Source organism: Mustela nivalis (assembly GCF_964662115.1).
Source record: "Mustela nivalis genome assembly, chromosome: 18".
Lineage (NCBI taxonomy): Eukaryota > Metazoa > Chordata > Mammalia > Carnivora > Mustelidae > Mustela > Mustela nivalis.
This window is the reverse complement of record NC_139037.1, coordinates 20,608,296-20,625,027: the sequence shown is the minus strand read 5'-3', so window position 1 is coordinate 20,625,027 and position 16,732 is coordinate 20,608,296. Positions and strand designations below refer to the sequence as shown.

Below are 16,732 nucleotides of genomic sequence, written 5' to 3'. Positions count from 1 at the left end.
TGATATAAGGGTCAAGTCACCCAGAAAACAATCTCAAATGTGCACGTAACTTACTACAGAGCTTTGGAATATACTCAGCAAAACTGACAGAAATGAAAGGAGAAACGGGCAAACCACAATAATACTGCAGATTTCAACATCCTTACCCAGTAAAAACCAGGATTAAGATGAATCAATACTCTTAAAATCAACAAGGACGTAAAAAACTGAACACCATCAATAAATTGGATCTGACTGATTCATAGAGCACTCCTCTGAACAGAATATGCATTCACGTGTACATGGAACATAAAATCTTAATACATTTAAAATAACAGAAGTTATAGAAGTTTTAATCTCTGATCTCAATAAAATTCAATGGAAACCAGCAACAGTCACTTACCTGGTTGGAGACTTTGTATCAAATCTTGCCTTCAAAGTTTCATTCATAAAAAACACATTTCCCTTTGTAATATACATAGACTCAAAAGCCCTCCACAAAATATTACCAAATGTGATTCACCATATGTATAAAGAATAGTACAGCACAACCATGTGTGGTTTATCATAAGAATGCAAGTCTTATTTAATATTTGAAAACAAACATATCCTAGGAAAGGCATAGTCTAAAGAAGGAAGTCCACATACTCATATCGATTCATGGCAAAAAACCATTTGAAAAATTAAACTTATCATATATTCTATAAAATATATATAAAATCTCAGCAAATTGCAAATGAAGACCACTTAATCCAGCTGGATAAAGGGCATCAGCAACAACAAAGAAAAAGAAAAAAACAAAAACTACTGCCAATCTCAAATGGTGAAAGACTAAATGCTTTCCCCCCAAGTTCATGAACAAAGCAAGGGTGACAATTCACACTAATCTTATTACACATACTATTCCTATAAAATAGGCAACTCGAGCTGGCTCAAGATGGTAAGAGAATAAAATAAAACTGTCCTTACTTGTAGATGACTTGATCAGCCAGGGCAGAAGTAGAAAATCCCAAAGAGACTAAAAAGAAAACCAAAGAATAAAACCTCCCAGAATAAGTGAATTTAGCAAAACTGTAGATACAAGATCAACACACAAAAATCTATTATGTTCTATGTACCAGCAAGGTCATATACAATGGTACTCTGAAATTCAAAGGAAACATGGTAAATATTTCAACACTACAATGTTTAAGAGTTTCAAAATGAAATACTGATGTACAAATACGGAAGACATAAAGGAACGGAATTCTCAAAACTTAAACACAGTGATAAATAAAGACAACCTTAAAAAAAGAAGATGTTGGGGGCACCTGGGGGGCTCAGTGGGTTAAAGCCTCTGCCTTTGCCTCTGGTCATGATCCCAGGTTCTTGGGATCGAGGCCCGCCTCGGGCTCTCTCTCTCTCTCGCTCTCTGCCTGCCTCTCTGCCTACTTGTGATCTCTTGTCTGTCCAATAAATAAATAAAATCTTTAAAAAAAAAAAAAATCTGCACAGAAAATTGAGAAGCACGGTTTCAATTAGGGTGGCAATGCTTGGCCACAAGGGGAACAAGGGGAACGAATGCCCAGAGCCCAGAGAGTTCCCTTCTCTGGGCAGAAGGAGAACGCCGGCTACAGGGTACAGCCTCAGAACCCGCTCCGGTTTCCCCCGACCCCAGAGAGAGACCCGCATACCTGAGCTGCTCCGGGACAGCGAAAGGGGCCGCTCCGGTGCCAGCCACAGAGCGGGAGCCACCCCAGATCCCAGGGCTCGGCTCTGCCAAGGACTTCGGCTGTTTCTGCTGAAGACCTCAACAGCCCTGACGCGGGCTCGGACACCTGAGGCAGCTTTCATCCTTAATAAGGACCTCGCCCTGGAAGGCGGGGATTTCTCCGCAGAGAACGGCAGCAGACGGTGCCACTGAGGAAATCAATGCCCAGCACAACCCCCTCAGACGCCACCACAGAGGCTGGTGGATTCGGCGGCTGAGGGCTCCACAGGTTTTCACTGGTTTACAGATATTAGCTGCCTCAGTCTCTACCCACTCCTGTCCTTCCCCTCCGCCTCCTCTTCTCTCCAGCTGTCCCAGCCAAAGCCATCACGGACGCCCAGGGGCCACGGTCCACCTCATCAGCGATCCTCACAGCTAGATTGGGCGCTGTCGCACGAGCTGCTTAAGCTCCCTCAGCGCTCAGTACCCGGATGTGGCAGGATTTCCTCCCCCCCTTCCTGGTGCCCATCGCCAGGAGCATGCGCACATCTAACGAGTGCGGTCATACAAGCGCGTGCCAACAGCTAACATCCCCACGGGTGTCCCTGTGCCCGGATTTAGCCCTGAGTCCTGTCACTGGCCTGCGCTCTCGTGGGTGCCCACAGATAGCACCTGTAGCTCTGCATCTGCGTACGACAGGGCCTCCCCTCGGTTAACTGGCCTCGGGCCGCTGTGCACACACCCTAAAGGCCTGCAGCCTCAAGGAGTGCACAGCAACAGCCAAAGCCAAGCTGCTACTGGTGTGTCTGGATCTGGTCACCAGTCCTTGTTGGCTCCTAGCTGGTCCCTGTATGTGGAGGACAAGGATAGACAGAAGAAAGAGAGCACTTCAGACGGGTAGGTGGCAATTTTAATAAGGGAACGTACTCAAGAGTGGGTGCTTGTCTTGGGCACCCGCAAGCAAGTAAATCTGTACACCGTCGGCCAGAATCTTAAAAGTTTATATAGAAGTCTTAATGGGGTTCAGTTGTGTATTCAGTGCAGGTGATCTAAAAAGCCCAATTCTCTCTCTCTCTCTCTCTCTTTTTTAAAAAAAATTTATTTATTTATTGGACAGAGAGAGATCACAAGTAGGCAGAGAGGCAGGCAGAGAGAGGAAGAGAAGCAGGCCCCCTGCTGAGCAGACAGCCGGATGCGGGCCTCGATTCTAGGACCCTGGGATCATGACCTGAGCCAAAGGCAGAAGCTTAGCACACTGAGCCACCCAGGTGCCCAACCCATTACCCTTTAAGGGCTCTTGCCATGTGATGGCCCCAGCTGTGGGGAGTAGGCTGAAGGTATAGGACTGGGAGTGGGTAAGGAGGATCTAATTTTCCGGTTACATCCTTTTGATGACCTCTTCTAACACTTTATCCCTTATGGTTGGCTCTTAAAATTTCATATTGCCCACCTCCTCATTTTCCACAGTATATCCTGAGAGGTCAGCAAGGAGTTCACTAGCATGGAGGTGGCGTGTTTCTAACAGTCTGGCTGCACCATGCTGGTGGCACATCCCATTACAAATTCCAGTATAGTACATTGATCCATGGCGAAACTTGGGGCAATGACTCTCTCCTGTGATTTCCTTACCTTTACCATGTTGGGTGTCTTGGCAGGGGTTCCCAGTCTGGCATATGGGTAACAAGCCTTATTGGTTGATTATTTAAATATATTAAAGCCTGGGATAGTACTTTAGTCCACCTGACCAAGGTGGTTTTACTTATTAGTAATTTAATCTGCTGCTTTAATATTCCTTTCTTTCTATGGACCCTGTTGCTTACAGCTTGTTCGGGAGATGGAACCAATATTAAATGTCATATTCTTTTGCTCTGTCTTGTGTACCATGACATTTAAAATAGGACTCCTGGGGCGCCTGGGTGGCTCAGTGGGATAAGCCGCTGCCTTCAGCTCAGGTCATGATCTCGGGGTCCTGGGATCGAGTCCCGCATCGGGCTCTCTGCTCAGCAGGGAGCCTGCTTCCCTCTCTCTCTCTCTGCCTGCCTCTCTATCTACCTGTGATCTCTCTCTGTCGAATAAATAAATAAAATCTTTAAAAAAAAATAAAATAAAATAAAATAGGACTCCTGATCACTGTCATTTCACAAGGGTATCTGTACATGCTACTTAACTTCCCTAATTTTGTAATGGTGGTAACCTCGTTTGCAGAGCAAAGAGTAAATCTTTAGTTAGGGCAGACTCTGTTCAAACATACCAAGGCATACTCAGAACCCTCATTCAGAGGGAAAAGTTAAATGTAATCAATTTACCAATTCTTTATTTGCTGGGAATTCTGGTGGATGATCCCAGATTCCTTTGGCAGTTGCCTCAGGTGTTGTTTAGAATACATACGACATGTTATTGTTGCATTAACCAAGTCACTGTATTTCCAGGTCAATTTAGCATCCTTAGCAATATGTTATCCCATCTAGGTGCTCTGGTGGCCATTCTCCCCATGTATCCAATCTGTTATATCTACTGAAAGGTTGGTTGCAAGGGTTCATATTTGGTCAAGGACACCAGCTTCCTGATGCTCAAGTGGTGTCAGCGCCCTGTGAGACAGGACATGGAAAAAAGTGAGAACTGCCTCAAGCTCTTGCAAGAGAACACAGATATCCTCCCACTTAATCCTGATCCACAAGGTCTTATTCAGGATCATCCATTCCTCAAAAGGATGTTCTTATGACAATATGTTGTTCCTTACACTGTCTGGTCACATCTCATTCTATGCACAGTTTTAAATATGACATTCCAGTCAAATCCTTGGTAATAGAATCAATGTTTCTAATTGTTTCCTTTTAAAAAGAGAACAAAAGCTTATTGAACTTTGCAAATAATTATTTTACCATGAAAATAAAAAATACACTTGTGACCAAATGGACATAACAGACCTATATGGAATATTACATCCAATAGCAGCAGAATAATATTCTTCTCAAGTAATCATGGAACATCCTCCAGCAAAGATCATATGTTAGGCAAAAGAATAAGTCTTAACAAATTAAGAAGATTGAAATCCTATCATGTATTTTCCCCTCCAAAATGGTATGAATCTAGAAATAGGAATAGGAAGAGATTTGGGAAATTCACAAATATTTGAGGATTGAACAGCTTGCTCTTAACTAGTAGGTCAAAAGGAAAATGTAAATCAAAAAGTAATTTGAGGGATGCCTTAGTGGCTCAAGTGGGCTAAACTTCTGCTTTGGGCTCAGGTCCTGGGATAGAGCCCAGAATCAGGTTTCTTGCTCAGCAGGAAGCCTGCTTCTCCCTCTTCTTGTGTCTCCCCCTCCTTGTGCGTGTGCTCTCACACTCTCTCTCTCTTTCTCTCTCTTTCACTTGCTCTCTCTGACAAATAAATAAATAAAATCTTTTTTTTTTGGTTTGTTTAATGTAACTTGAGACGAATAAAGATGGAAATGCAACACACCAAAACTCATGTGATGGAGCAAATCAAATTTAAGAGGGAAGATTATAGTAATAAATATCTATGTCAAGAAACATAAATTAAATAAGCAGTCCTACTTTACACCTCAAGGAACTAGAAAAAGAAGAATAAACTAAGCACAGGGTTAGTGGAAGGGAGGAAAAAACAAAGATCAGACTAAGGGGCTTTCCAAAAAGACATTGTAAGACATTTAAAATTTGGAGAGATAAACGTTCTTCTCTCCAGTCTGTATTCACAGAAAAGGAAATCTCTGAAGAAGGTAAAAATCAAAAGCGCTGTCTTTGATTCAAGTAATCACACTATATACCATTGCCAAATGTGGTGGGCATGTGGCTATGGCAAATCAAGACATCTTTCATTTTTAGGTCAGGTATGAAATGTTTAGAGGAAGTTTTCCTACTGCTTTTGTCATAGCTGTACAATGCAGGGATGCCCTAAAGCCATTGTCAGCCATGTACTTTAGCAGTAGACATTGACCAAAACAAGTTATTTAATGAATGAAAAACTTCAAATTTTTTATTAGGCAAGAAATCAGTTATTTCAAATATCCCTAGATCAGAGGTTCTATTACAGTGTTCTGCAAGAATATCCGTGTAGAGCAAGTTCCCCAGGGATATTTATGCGTATAAATGTTTGATGATCTCTGCATCTAGGCTGCATAAGAGCTCCCACTCAGTCTTACACATTTGAACTCCGGGCACATCTCTTACAGCACTGAATGGAGGAAAAAAATGGGGAAATTCTTGAAGCTTTAAATGATAGAGGTCGGAGAAATGAGATGAGAGAGTTTATAAAGCTTGTCCAAAGCCATGTAGTCTTTTACAGGTCTCCTGAGAATTAAACTAAGTTACTTGATGCAATAACCAAGGGGGTTCACTAATATTTTTATCACACCCCATCCCCTGCCTTCAACACAGCCCCTGCCTGCATTCCCAAGTGGACATTTCCTGTCTCTCATGGAGATGATTTATATCTCAAAGAAAAGATCACTTTTAACAAGTAACAAATAGTGAATTCAGATGTTTCAATTCAATTGGCTGTTCTGGAAGAACACTCAGGGGTAGTGTGTATGGGTGATGTCAAAGCAACTGAAATTACTAATGCTCAGAAATTATCATTTTGCCACCAGTTTCAAGTTTTGCTTACATTTAATCTTTGACTGCCACTGAAGACCAAAACAATCATTTGAGTTACACATTATCTTTTCCCTTTGGTCTCTCAAGGACATACTAAGAATTTGAGAAAATGGGCACAGCCAGATGTCCAGAAGGAGCAGGAAACAGAGAACAGGGAAGAATTTAAAGGATTTGAAGCATCTAATCAGGAGATGACTATTTTTTTAAGAGCATTGAATTGACTTTTTATATGCAAATTTGGATCAGGAAATCCTATTTATACCCTAATGAGGGTGTGAAGCTCCTAGGAGTTCTCATCTGCCATTGGGCTTTGGCCTCTAACTGAGAGTGAGCTCTGAGGTTTTTTTTTCTAATTCAAGTTAGATTGACAGAGTGTCTCCAGAAAAACCCTGACCTGCCTAGAGCTAGGTGATAAATAATTAAGGTGTTAGGAGAGATATGGTGGCTCTCACCTGCTTGATCCCTTCAGATGCCAGGGGCTTTCAGACTGTAAGGCTGAGTGAGAGAGTGTTCTTTTCTGATGACTTAGACCTAGGAGAGAATCAGTAGGAAGTAAAGCAATTATACTCATTGTGTAAGTTAATGACACAATGTAATGTGTCTGCTAAGTGGATGTGAATATATGTGGGTTATTAAAGCAAGGTTATGGATCTGAAGAAAGCAATAACCAAACTCTAAAACATTTATGACAATATTTAACGAGCTAATATTAAGCAGACTTTTAAGAAGTTTCAAGCAACTTCATGTAATAAATGGAATTAACCAAAAAGAAACAGCAGCTCCAAAGAGTATCAGCCCAATCAATCTTTTTCTCATTTTGTAATAATTTATTTGTATTATTCTCCGAGACACTGTGAACATATGTGTTTATTTCTGCTTTGATGTATTGAAACTCATTACCAAAGGGCTTTTTCTAAATATCTTCTGAAATATTTATATAAATTACAGACATAACAATATTGTTTATAAATTGACTTTATTTTATTCTTTTTTTTTTTTTCCTCCATCCAAGCCTTAGTAAGCTCTAATCTCAGCACATAATTGTGCTTCTGTTAGTGGGGACAGGGAGAAGATCTGAGTTTGTAACTCTCCATCTGTGCTGGAAAGTTGACATTTGTTGCATAATATTGTTTTTGTCAAAAAATGAAAAACTGCAAAGTGTGTATGCAGGATAGTGTGACCTTTTTATATATTGATAGCATTCACTATTGCTGACTGTATTGTGGAGTGTTGATACCATATACTTCACCTATTCCTAACTGAGAATTTTGCTTTTTAACTTAATCCATAAGTAAAGGAAATACATGTAATTATTTTTTACAGTTTTTAATTGTGGAAAAATATACATAACTTAAAATTGATCATTTTAACTCTGTTTAAGTATATAGTTCACTGACTTTTTAAACATACTCTTACTGCTATTCCATCTCCCGAATTTTTCTCATCTTACAAATGAGAAATCCTATAGGAAATCCTATAACCATTAAAGAATAATGCTCCATTATTCGCTCTCTCCTCTGCTTCTCACAACAGTCATTGTAGTTTCCATATCTATGAATTCGAATGAACCAGATACCTCTTGTAGTGGAATCTTAGGTAGTATTGGTCCTTCTGTGACTAGATTATTTCAACTAGTACAATGTCTTCAAAGTTCATCCCAATTATAGCATGTATCAAAATTGCATTCCTTTTTAAGGCTGAATACTATTCCATGATAGGTATATGACACATTTTGTTTATCCGTTCATCCTCTGATAAATACTTAGATTATTTCCATCTTTTGGCTAAGAGAATAATGCTTCTATGAATATGGGTGTACAAAGATCTTTTCAAGTTCCCGCTTTCAGTTCTTTTGGTTATATATTCAGAAAAAGAACATATGGTAATCCAGTATTTAATTTTTTTGAGGAACTACCAATTTTGTGCAACTGCTACTCCTTCCTACTAACAATGTACAAGTATTCCAATTTCTTCACATCCTCACCAACACTGGTTTTTTTCTTTGTGTCTATGTTTTAAACAGTAACTGTCTTAATGTGAAGTGTTCCTCACTGAGGTTTTAATTTGCATTTCCCTAATGATTAGTGATATGGAGCATCACTAATTGGTAATGCTATTGGCCATTTGTCTATCTTCTATGTCTAGAAGATATTGGTATCTTCTAGATACCAATAGTATATAGATATCTAGATAATAGTATCTATTAGTGATTGGCATCACTAATTGGTAATGCTATTGGCCATTTGTCTATCTTCTATGTCTAGATATTTCCTATATATAAGAAAATGTCTATTCAAATTATTTGCCCAATTTCTAATCAGGTTTTATTCTTGCTGAGTAAGTAATGTTCTTAAATGAACTTTTCACCCATTTTAATGTTTTTAAATTCATGGCTTTGGGCTTTATTCATGTGTTCTAACAACAACAAATGATGTTTCCCTGTGTAAATTTTCATGGATTGTCTCTTTGTCTCTTTCATCATGAATGTACACATTTTACAAACTGCTTTGGCCTGTGGCATATTTTAAGCTGAACTGAAGATTATCTGAAGATTAATTCATAAAACAATGAACTAATGGTCAAAAAGGCCAAACTGGTTGCATCTTAAAATTTAAAATTTCTCTAAAGAAGGTAAAAGAAAGCTAGTAGTTACTAGCTGTGTCTTATAAAATTTAAGAGTTGGTATGAGTGAATTCTACCTGCAAAATAGAAGAGCTGAATTTGGTTGAAAGTGGCCTAGTAAACTGCAAGCAGCAGCAACCAGACCCCAGAGAACACAATATGTCTTTGTCATCTCCAATTAGATATCATTTGAAAAGTGGTGCATCCAAAACAATGTATTACTCCCCTCCAAAACCTGACATTCAGTTTAGTTCTCCCTTCCAGGTGATATTACTACTACCCACTGATGTGCTCAGATCCCAAGCTTAACATATCTTCGATTCTTACTCAGTCTCTCTCTCACCACTACCACCAACCCAACCCAAGTATGAATTCTCACAAGTAACTCAAAAATTTATCAGTTTTTTTCATGCCTTTTGATATTCCCATCTGCTAGGTCATTGTGGTTGGTGTCCTGGAACAATTCCATAACTGGCCTCTGGATTTCATTTTTGTCTCTCTGTCCATTTTTTATACATCAGAAACCTTTTCTAAAATATAAACCTGCTAACGTGTCCCTCTCATGTAATATATTTATAAAGGTTCTCAGTGCCCTTAGGATGAAGTCAAAGCCCTGATTTAGCTTAAAAGGACTATTATGACTGTGCCTTGCTTTTTTATCTCTGCACCCACTTCCCTTAACCTTCTGCCTCTCTACACTTCCTTGAATGCATATTCTCAATTCTGGGGCTTTGTCCTCATTGTTATCTATGCCTGAATTACCCTTTACCTGTTTTACCTTTGCAAAGCTGACTTTTATTTCTATATCAGTTGTTACTGTAGAAGAAATTCCATAGCTATCTTCTCCTGACCCACAAATCTCAGTAAACTGGTCCAGCTCACTGCTTTCACTAGACTTGTGAGTCACCTACAGAAATTTATCACATCGTGTTATAATGTTGTTTTAATTCAACTGTACTTCCATCAGACTAAAATTCCATGTGGGAAAATAACGCATCCACTTTGTACATAATTTTAGTCACTTTTCTACCCTAACGCTTGTTGTTATGGATTGAATTGTGTCCCTGCAAAACTTGTAGGCTGAAGTCCTAACCTTCAATATCTCAAAATCTGACAGCATGTGGAGATAGGGACTATAAACTGGTAATTAAGATTAAGTAAGTTTATATAAATGAGCCTTAATCCAATCAACTGGTATCCTTATAAGAAGAGGAGGAGATGCCAGACATGTGTGCACAGAGAAAAACCATGGGAGGATACAACAAGAAAGTGGACATTTGCAAACCAAAGAAAGAGGTCCCAGGAGAAACCAAATCAGCAAAAATCTTAATTTTGATATTCTAGCCTCTAGAACTATATAAGTTTGGGTTATTTAAGCCACTCAGTCTGTGGTATTTTGTGCTGGCAGCTCTAGTAGACTAATACACTTGTTAAATGTAGACAGTCAACAAACTGTGTTAAATGAGTGAAACACAAAAAGGCATAGTCAAGGAAGATTTTCATGGATTTTTACTTGAACTTTGCTTTGATTATTTTATTTACGCAAGTTCTGCACCTGCTGTGAATCATTTATTCTGCTTCCCCCCCCCCCACCCCGACTGTAACAACCTTGCAAATTAGCCATCATCACTCCCACTTTTCATGTAAGGAAACTGAAGCTTAGCAAGTTTCACCAAGTCTTGTGAGGATACCCAGTAAGTAGTAAAGATGAATTTCAAATTGTGTGACTGGTTCTAAGTTCAGAACATTACTATGATAACCTAATGTCTCCTACATCATCTCCTCTGATCACATTTACTCCATTTTGGTTACCTTAGAAATAAAGCAATAACATACTTTTCTTTGGATATGGATTTCTGTAGTCACGGAGCACTTGAATTTAAATACGGATTTATGGTGTATGATGTTTAAGATAAATCCCATAAATTACCTCAACAGAAAAGATTGGCTTAATTTTGGTCTACAATTGGCTTGTGTCTATAAAGTGTTAATTATTTGATGAATTTAAAGAGTTCACATTAAAATGCCAATATAAAAAGCATGTTTTGATTGTGAAAAGCCATATAATTAATGTGAGAGTTTATTTTTAAATCAATTAATTATTCTTGCAGCACACATTTAAACCTGAGTCTGACAGTATGATATGGTTGAAAGTCTATTCAATTTAGTGTTAGAGGCAACTGGTTTCATACCTCACCTCTAAGACCTACAAGTTCTTGATGTTTCTGATTCTCAGATCCTCTCCCTAGATACCATTTTTGTTTAAAATAATGTGAATCCCAAAGAAAGGCTGTGGAGCTTGAAAGAGCAAACTCATATAAAACTCTGACACATTTTCAATCAATGTTATTACCATTACTTTTGACAGGAAGGAAGAAAAGAATTATTTCAAGATGTTATAATGGAATATTTCCTCAAATCTAGAGTGATTAAACCACATCTAAAATTACTAGAAAAAGAATGAGAAGTAATGAGTTTGCATAGTTTACCTAGAGCAATGTCATACAAACATAAAACTCTGAGGACATCTGAAATACTTTATCAGTCATACCCCTTTTCTTCTCCTTGCAGTACTTCCAAATGGCTATCATCTGTGATGCAATAGAAAATCACTGTTCTATTCCTAGGTGTATACAGTAAGAGCAGAGCCTGAAGAAATAAATAGTGGCTGGTGCTTTGTCTCCTGTTTCAGGACCTATGTTTCTAAACTACAAGAAAGAGGAGCTTCACCTTTGCCAGAACTGTAAGTCCTCTTTAAGTTTGCTTCAGCATATTTTCTCATTTGGCCCATGACCATCTTTACTACTTAGCACAAGGTCATTCTTTCACTGTCTTAAAGAAATCTTTAAAATCATGTCAATTCACTGTTAAACTATTAGGGCTGAGAAGCAGAAGGGAATGGTCTCCTGCTCCCAATAACTTACTCTTAGTAACTGCTACGAAACCTGTGCGTGAGTAAGGGCTTTCTACAAATCTGGCATCCTCTGGTTGTATCTAATTTATTGTTGAATATGTCATGAGTTGATGCGTTCTGCCAAGTTCACCATGCAAGAAAGTATCTTCCTCCAGCTTTCTTAATAGGTTGGTAAGGTTCAGTCATTTCTTCATTATTTTTGACCTGTTTTTGAAGAACTGGCCTAAATGTTCGTTGTCTCTTCCTTGAGGACCTCTAAGTCACTTGAAAATAATGAATTTTATATATTTCCCCCAAAAGAGATACTTATCTATAATGTTTCTGGAAATGCTGCCTTCTCTTGTTTGACTACAAGTACATTTCTGCATTTCCAGTATAATGATAATGTCTAATTGGCTATGTGTCCAAATATATTATAAATATTGACTGGAATGTTAGCGAATAAGAATAAGAGGTCCCTGGCTATAGCTCCCAGACACAGAAAGTGCAACAATCAGTTATCCACAGATAATGATTTTGTGAAAATCCCAGAACCCAGAGTAAGGGTAAAGGACCTGCTTGGGCCACAAAATGCAAGAAAAGCCACATAGGAAGGTTTCAAGAAGTAGTTTCACTTTGACCTCAGCAACCTTCCCCCAGGCTCTCACAATTCCACACTGAGAGGGAGTCCCTGCACTGACACTTTCTCCAGGGGAGAACAGAGAGCCCCAAGTGGATAATCAGCTTCCATAGCATTCCAAACTACATCCTAAGAGGTCTGTCCAATTCTTTTTCATGGGGAAAGTAGCAAGGCTAGATTACTTGGTGTGAGCTAGGAACAGAAATGAGCTAGGAACAAAGAAGGGGTCAAGGCTCACAGTGACCAGCGATGGCACTGCATCTCTGCTGGCAATATCATCTGACCAGTAGCACAAGCAGCCATTCGGCCCACCCATGGAGCAGAGCTGGTAGCCCTCTTTCGCTAAAGAGCACAGTTAGCAGTTCTGCCAGGCTCAGGTTTCCAGCTGGCAGTCTAGCCCAGCAACAGAGCACAGCTGTTGGCCCCACCCACATAGGGAGCCAAGGTATAGACCCTGCCCAGCTGCAGAACACATAGCCTGTGACTCTGCCTGTCCAGACAGCAACCCTGCCCTACTACAGAGTTCAGCCTGAAACTTCACCAAGGCAAAGAGCTAAGCTAGTGATCCCACAAAACTGAGGAGCACATTCTGAAGCATTGAGGGACCAGAGAGCTCAGACAGTGACCCCAGTCACAGTGATTGAGCATGAAGCCCAGCTCCCACTGCCACCCAGCTGAAAGATACAGCTTCTGACCTTAGTCGGTTGGGGAATCTATCAACAGCCCTGCCCAACTGGCCTGCCAGAACGGACAACGTGGTAGCAACCCCAGCCTAGCAGGGAGAACAGTCAGCAACACTGCTGGGAGGAAACCCCAGCCAGTGATACTTCTTAACTTAGCGCACAGCCTGTGGCCCTGATCAATTGCAGAGACCACCCTACAGCCTGTGGCCCTGATCAATTGCAGAGACCACCACCTGCAGCCTTGCCTGAAGGCAGAGTCCAGCCTGTGCAGCAAAGCTGCAAAGTGTAATCTGAGGCCCCACTTGACCAGGAGTGATTGTGGAGTCTAATATATGGAGCCACTCAATTGCAGAGTCCAATCAGTGCCATTAACCTACTAGGGGAACTAAAAAATGAATTCAGTAAAGTTACAGGCTAGAAGATCAACATACAGAAGTAAGTTTTATTTGTATACATTGACAAGAAAGTATTGAAAAAGAAATTATGGAAACAGCCCTAATTACAAGGGCATTGAAAGGAATAAAATAACTAAGGAATACACTTAACCAAGGAAGTGAAAAATATATATAATAATATGTAAAACATTGATGAAACAAATTGAAGAAGACACAAAAAATTTAAAGATACACTGTATTTATGAATTTGAAGAATTCATATTATGAAGATGCCCATACTATCCAAAGTGATCTACACATTTCATGCTATCTCCCATCAAAATCCCAATGGCAGTTTTCAAAGAACTAGGAAAAAAAATTCAAAAGTTTGGGACCACCTGGGTGATTCAGTCAGTTAGTTTGGCTGGAGTCATGACCTCTGCGTTGTGAGATTGAGCCCCATTTTGGGTTCCATGCTCAGTGGCGAGTCTGCTTGGGATTCTGTCTCTTTTTCTTCTTCTGTTCCCCACCCTGCACTCATTTTCTCTATCTCTAACTGTCTCACTCAAATAAACAAGTCTTTAAAAAAAGGGGGGGGGGAGTATGGAACCACAAACACCCTAAATAGCCAAAGCAATCTTGAGAAAAAGGAACAAACCTGGAGGCATCACACTTCCTGGTACTGGCATAAAATAGATTCAAAGATTAGTGGAACAGAATAGAGAACTCAGAAATAAACCCCCTTAAATATGATCAACTGATCTTTAACAGGTATCAACAATCTCCAATGGGGAAAGGATAGTCTTTTCAATAGATGGTGTTGGGAAAACTATAACCACAAGGAACAGAATGAAGATGAATCTTTTCTTACACAACTCACAAAAACTATCTCAAAATAAATTAAATCCTTAAATGTAAGATGTGAAACCATAAAACTCCTTGAAGAAACATTGGGATAAAGCTTGGCATTTGTCTTGGATATTATTTTTAGGTTATGACACCAAAAGCACAGGTAACAAAAGCAAAAACAAGTGGGACTATATCAAAGTAAAAAGCTTCAGTACTATAAAGGAAACCATCAATGAGTCACAATATGACCTAGGAATTGAAAATAGAATCTCAAAGACATATGTGCACTCCCATGTTTATTATGGTGTTATTCACGATAGTGGAGGTACAGAAACAACTGCCCATTGATGGATGAATGGATAAAGACGTGATGTTTATAAGCAATGGCGTATTATTTAGCCATGAGAAAAAGTTTGCAATAGCATGGATGGATTTTGAAGGCATTGTACTAAGTGAAATAAGACAGAGAAAGAAAAACACTGTATGATCTCAGCTGTATTTGAGATCTAAAAAAAAGTTGAAATAGTTAGAATGGTGGTTACCAGGGGCTGAAGGATAAGAGAAACAAAGAGCTATTGGTCAAAAGATACAGACTTTCATTTAGAATATGGGTAAATTCTGTGAATCTAATGTATAGTACTGTGAATTTAGGTAATTTTACTCTCTTCTGTACTTGAAATGTGCTAAGAAAGAAGATCGTAAGTGTTCTCACCACACACTTATCTATGTGAGGTGATGGATGTGTTAGCTAACTTGATTATGGTAATTACATACACACACACATATAGTGTTGCATGCCTTAAATATATGGAACTATATTTGTTAATATCTCAGTAAAATAAAAACATACATAGTGATATATATGGTACCTATCAAGAATAGTGAGAAGTGGCATATACAGAAGACAGTCTACTTTTATTAATGTTTTTTTATTTATATAATTGGTTTTTATAAAATATATAATTTTTTCTGGAATTTTAAAAATTCAAAAAAATAACCACAAGTAATTCATTCACAGTCTGCCAGGAGAACCATTGTAAATAATTTTTTATAATTTAATTTCCTTTTACGCATATGCTCATTTGTGGTAATACAACATTATCTATAAATGTAATTCTATATTTTTCATAATATTAACTTGACGCTTACAAATTCTCATATTAGAATTCTGTGAGAGTTACTCATGACTGCATAATTTTCCATCCCATATTTCTATTTGGTATATTTTAAAATTGTTTAATATTTATAAATTTTAAAAAATGGACAAATGTTGAGGCATTTTATTGATCCTCTAATCCTCCAAGGAGAATAGCTCCAAAATCACTGATTTCAATTATGGTGATGGATTATTTGGGTATAGGAATTGTGTTGTGTCTCACCTTTAAAGCTCCAGGCTGTTGAAAAATTTCTGCTAAGTGGTATCAACTCAAATAGTTGTGAGAAAATAAAATAATGAATGACTAATATCTATAAATACATACTATAAAATTGCTTTTTTTCTGGTTGCTATGTCTAGACAAGAATCTGGGTAAACATAATAAAAAAGTTGATAGCAGATATTTGTTTAAAATACCAATATGCAATGACCTCTGAAGTAATATTAGTTGCTCTCAATAGCATGTGATTGTGCAGAGCCCAAGTCTCTAGATATTGTCAACTGAGAGATAGCCAGCAACCTGAAACCCACGCTCCAAGAGACAAGGTAGAACTGGGCTTGGCTTAAGCTGAAAATAATATTCAAAATCGTTTGCATGTGTAGGCATAATACTATGTCAGTTGTCTTCAAACAGTGGCAACCACAAGGCCTCCACTGTATTAGTATGGAAGAGTAAAACATTTAGGCTTACACCCTAGCAACTTACCTTATCCATGATCTCCATACCACATTTTTCCCTTTATTATCATTCACATAAACACTCCACTTTGAGAGTCTGAGGGACTAGTTCAAACCTAAATGTTGGCCCAGGTAAATTAGCTGTATCTTATTTCCCTTTGCCCATATCCCAGGGTTACTGAGATTAGGTGATGTGGTCTCTAAGAAGCATCTAGCACAATTCCAAGGAGCAGGGAAGTATATAAAGGGTTATAGTTTCTGACCCTCCCTCTTAGAGTTGATGACATTTAGCTTAAATAATTTAAAGAAATTGATTTTTATTTAAAACAAAGCAAATAACAACAATAAACTGCTTGAATCTTTGAGAGTCAACATTATAGGGCCATTAAAATTTGTGAGCTGGGAAATTCCATGATAAAAAAATTATACTCTGGGAGAAATATTTTGTCAGCAGTAAGGTCAGCATTAAAAGGTAGATTGGAATTGGACAAGGCAATTGGACATGAAGATATAGCAGTTGTAGAAGTATTTGTAAGAATATAAAAAAAATA

The 16,732-nt window shown here is 38.6% G+C and overlaps 1 long non-coding RNA gene across 1 annotated transcript in view; it reads right to left on the bottom strand.

The window, feature by feature from the left end:
* The window catches only part of LOC309853755, a 49,280-nt gene extending 47,148 nt beyond the window's left edge, over positions 1-2,132 (bottom strand). The window contains exons 1-2 of the long non-coding RNA XR_014305922.1: positions 1,653-2,132; positions 949-997 (exon numbers count right to left, since the gene is read on the bottom strand). This is a non-coding gene — a long non-coding RNA (uncharacterized lncRNA). The remainder of the gene's footprint in view (positions 1-948; positions 998-1,652) is intronic.
* Positions 2,133-16,732: the final 14,600 nt, after the last annotated feature.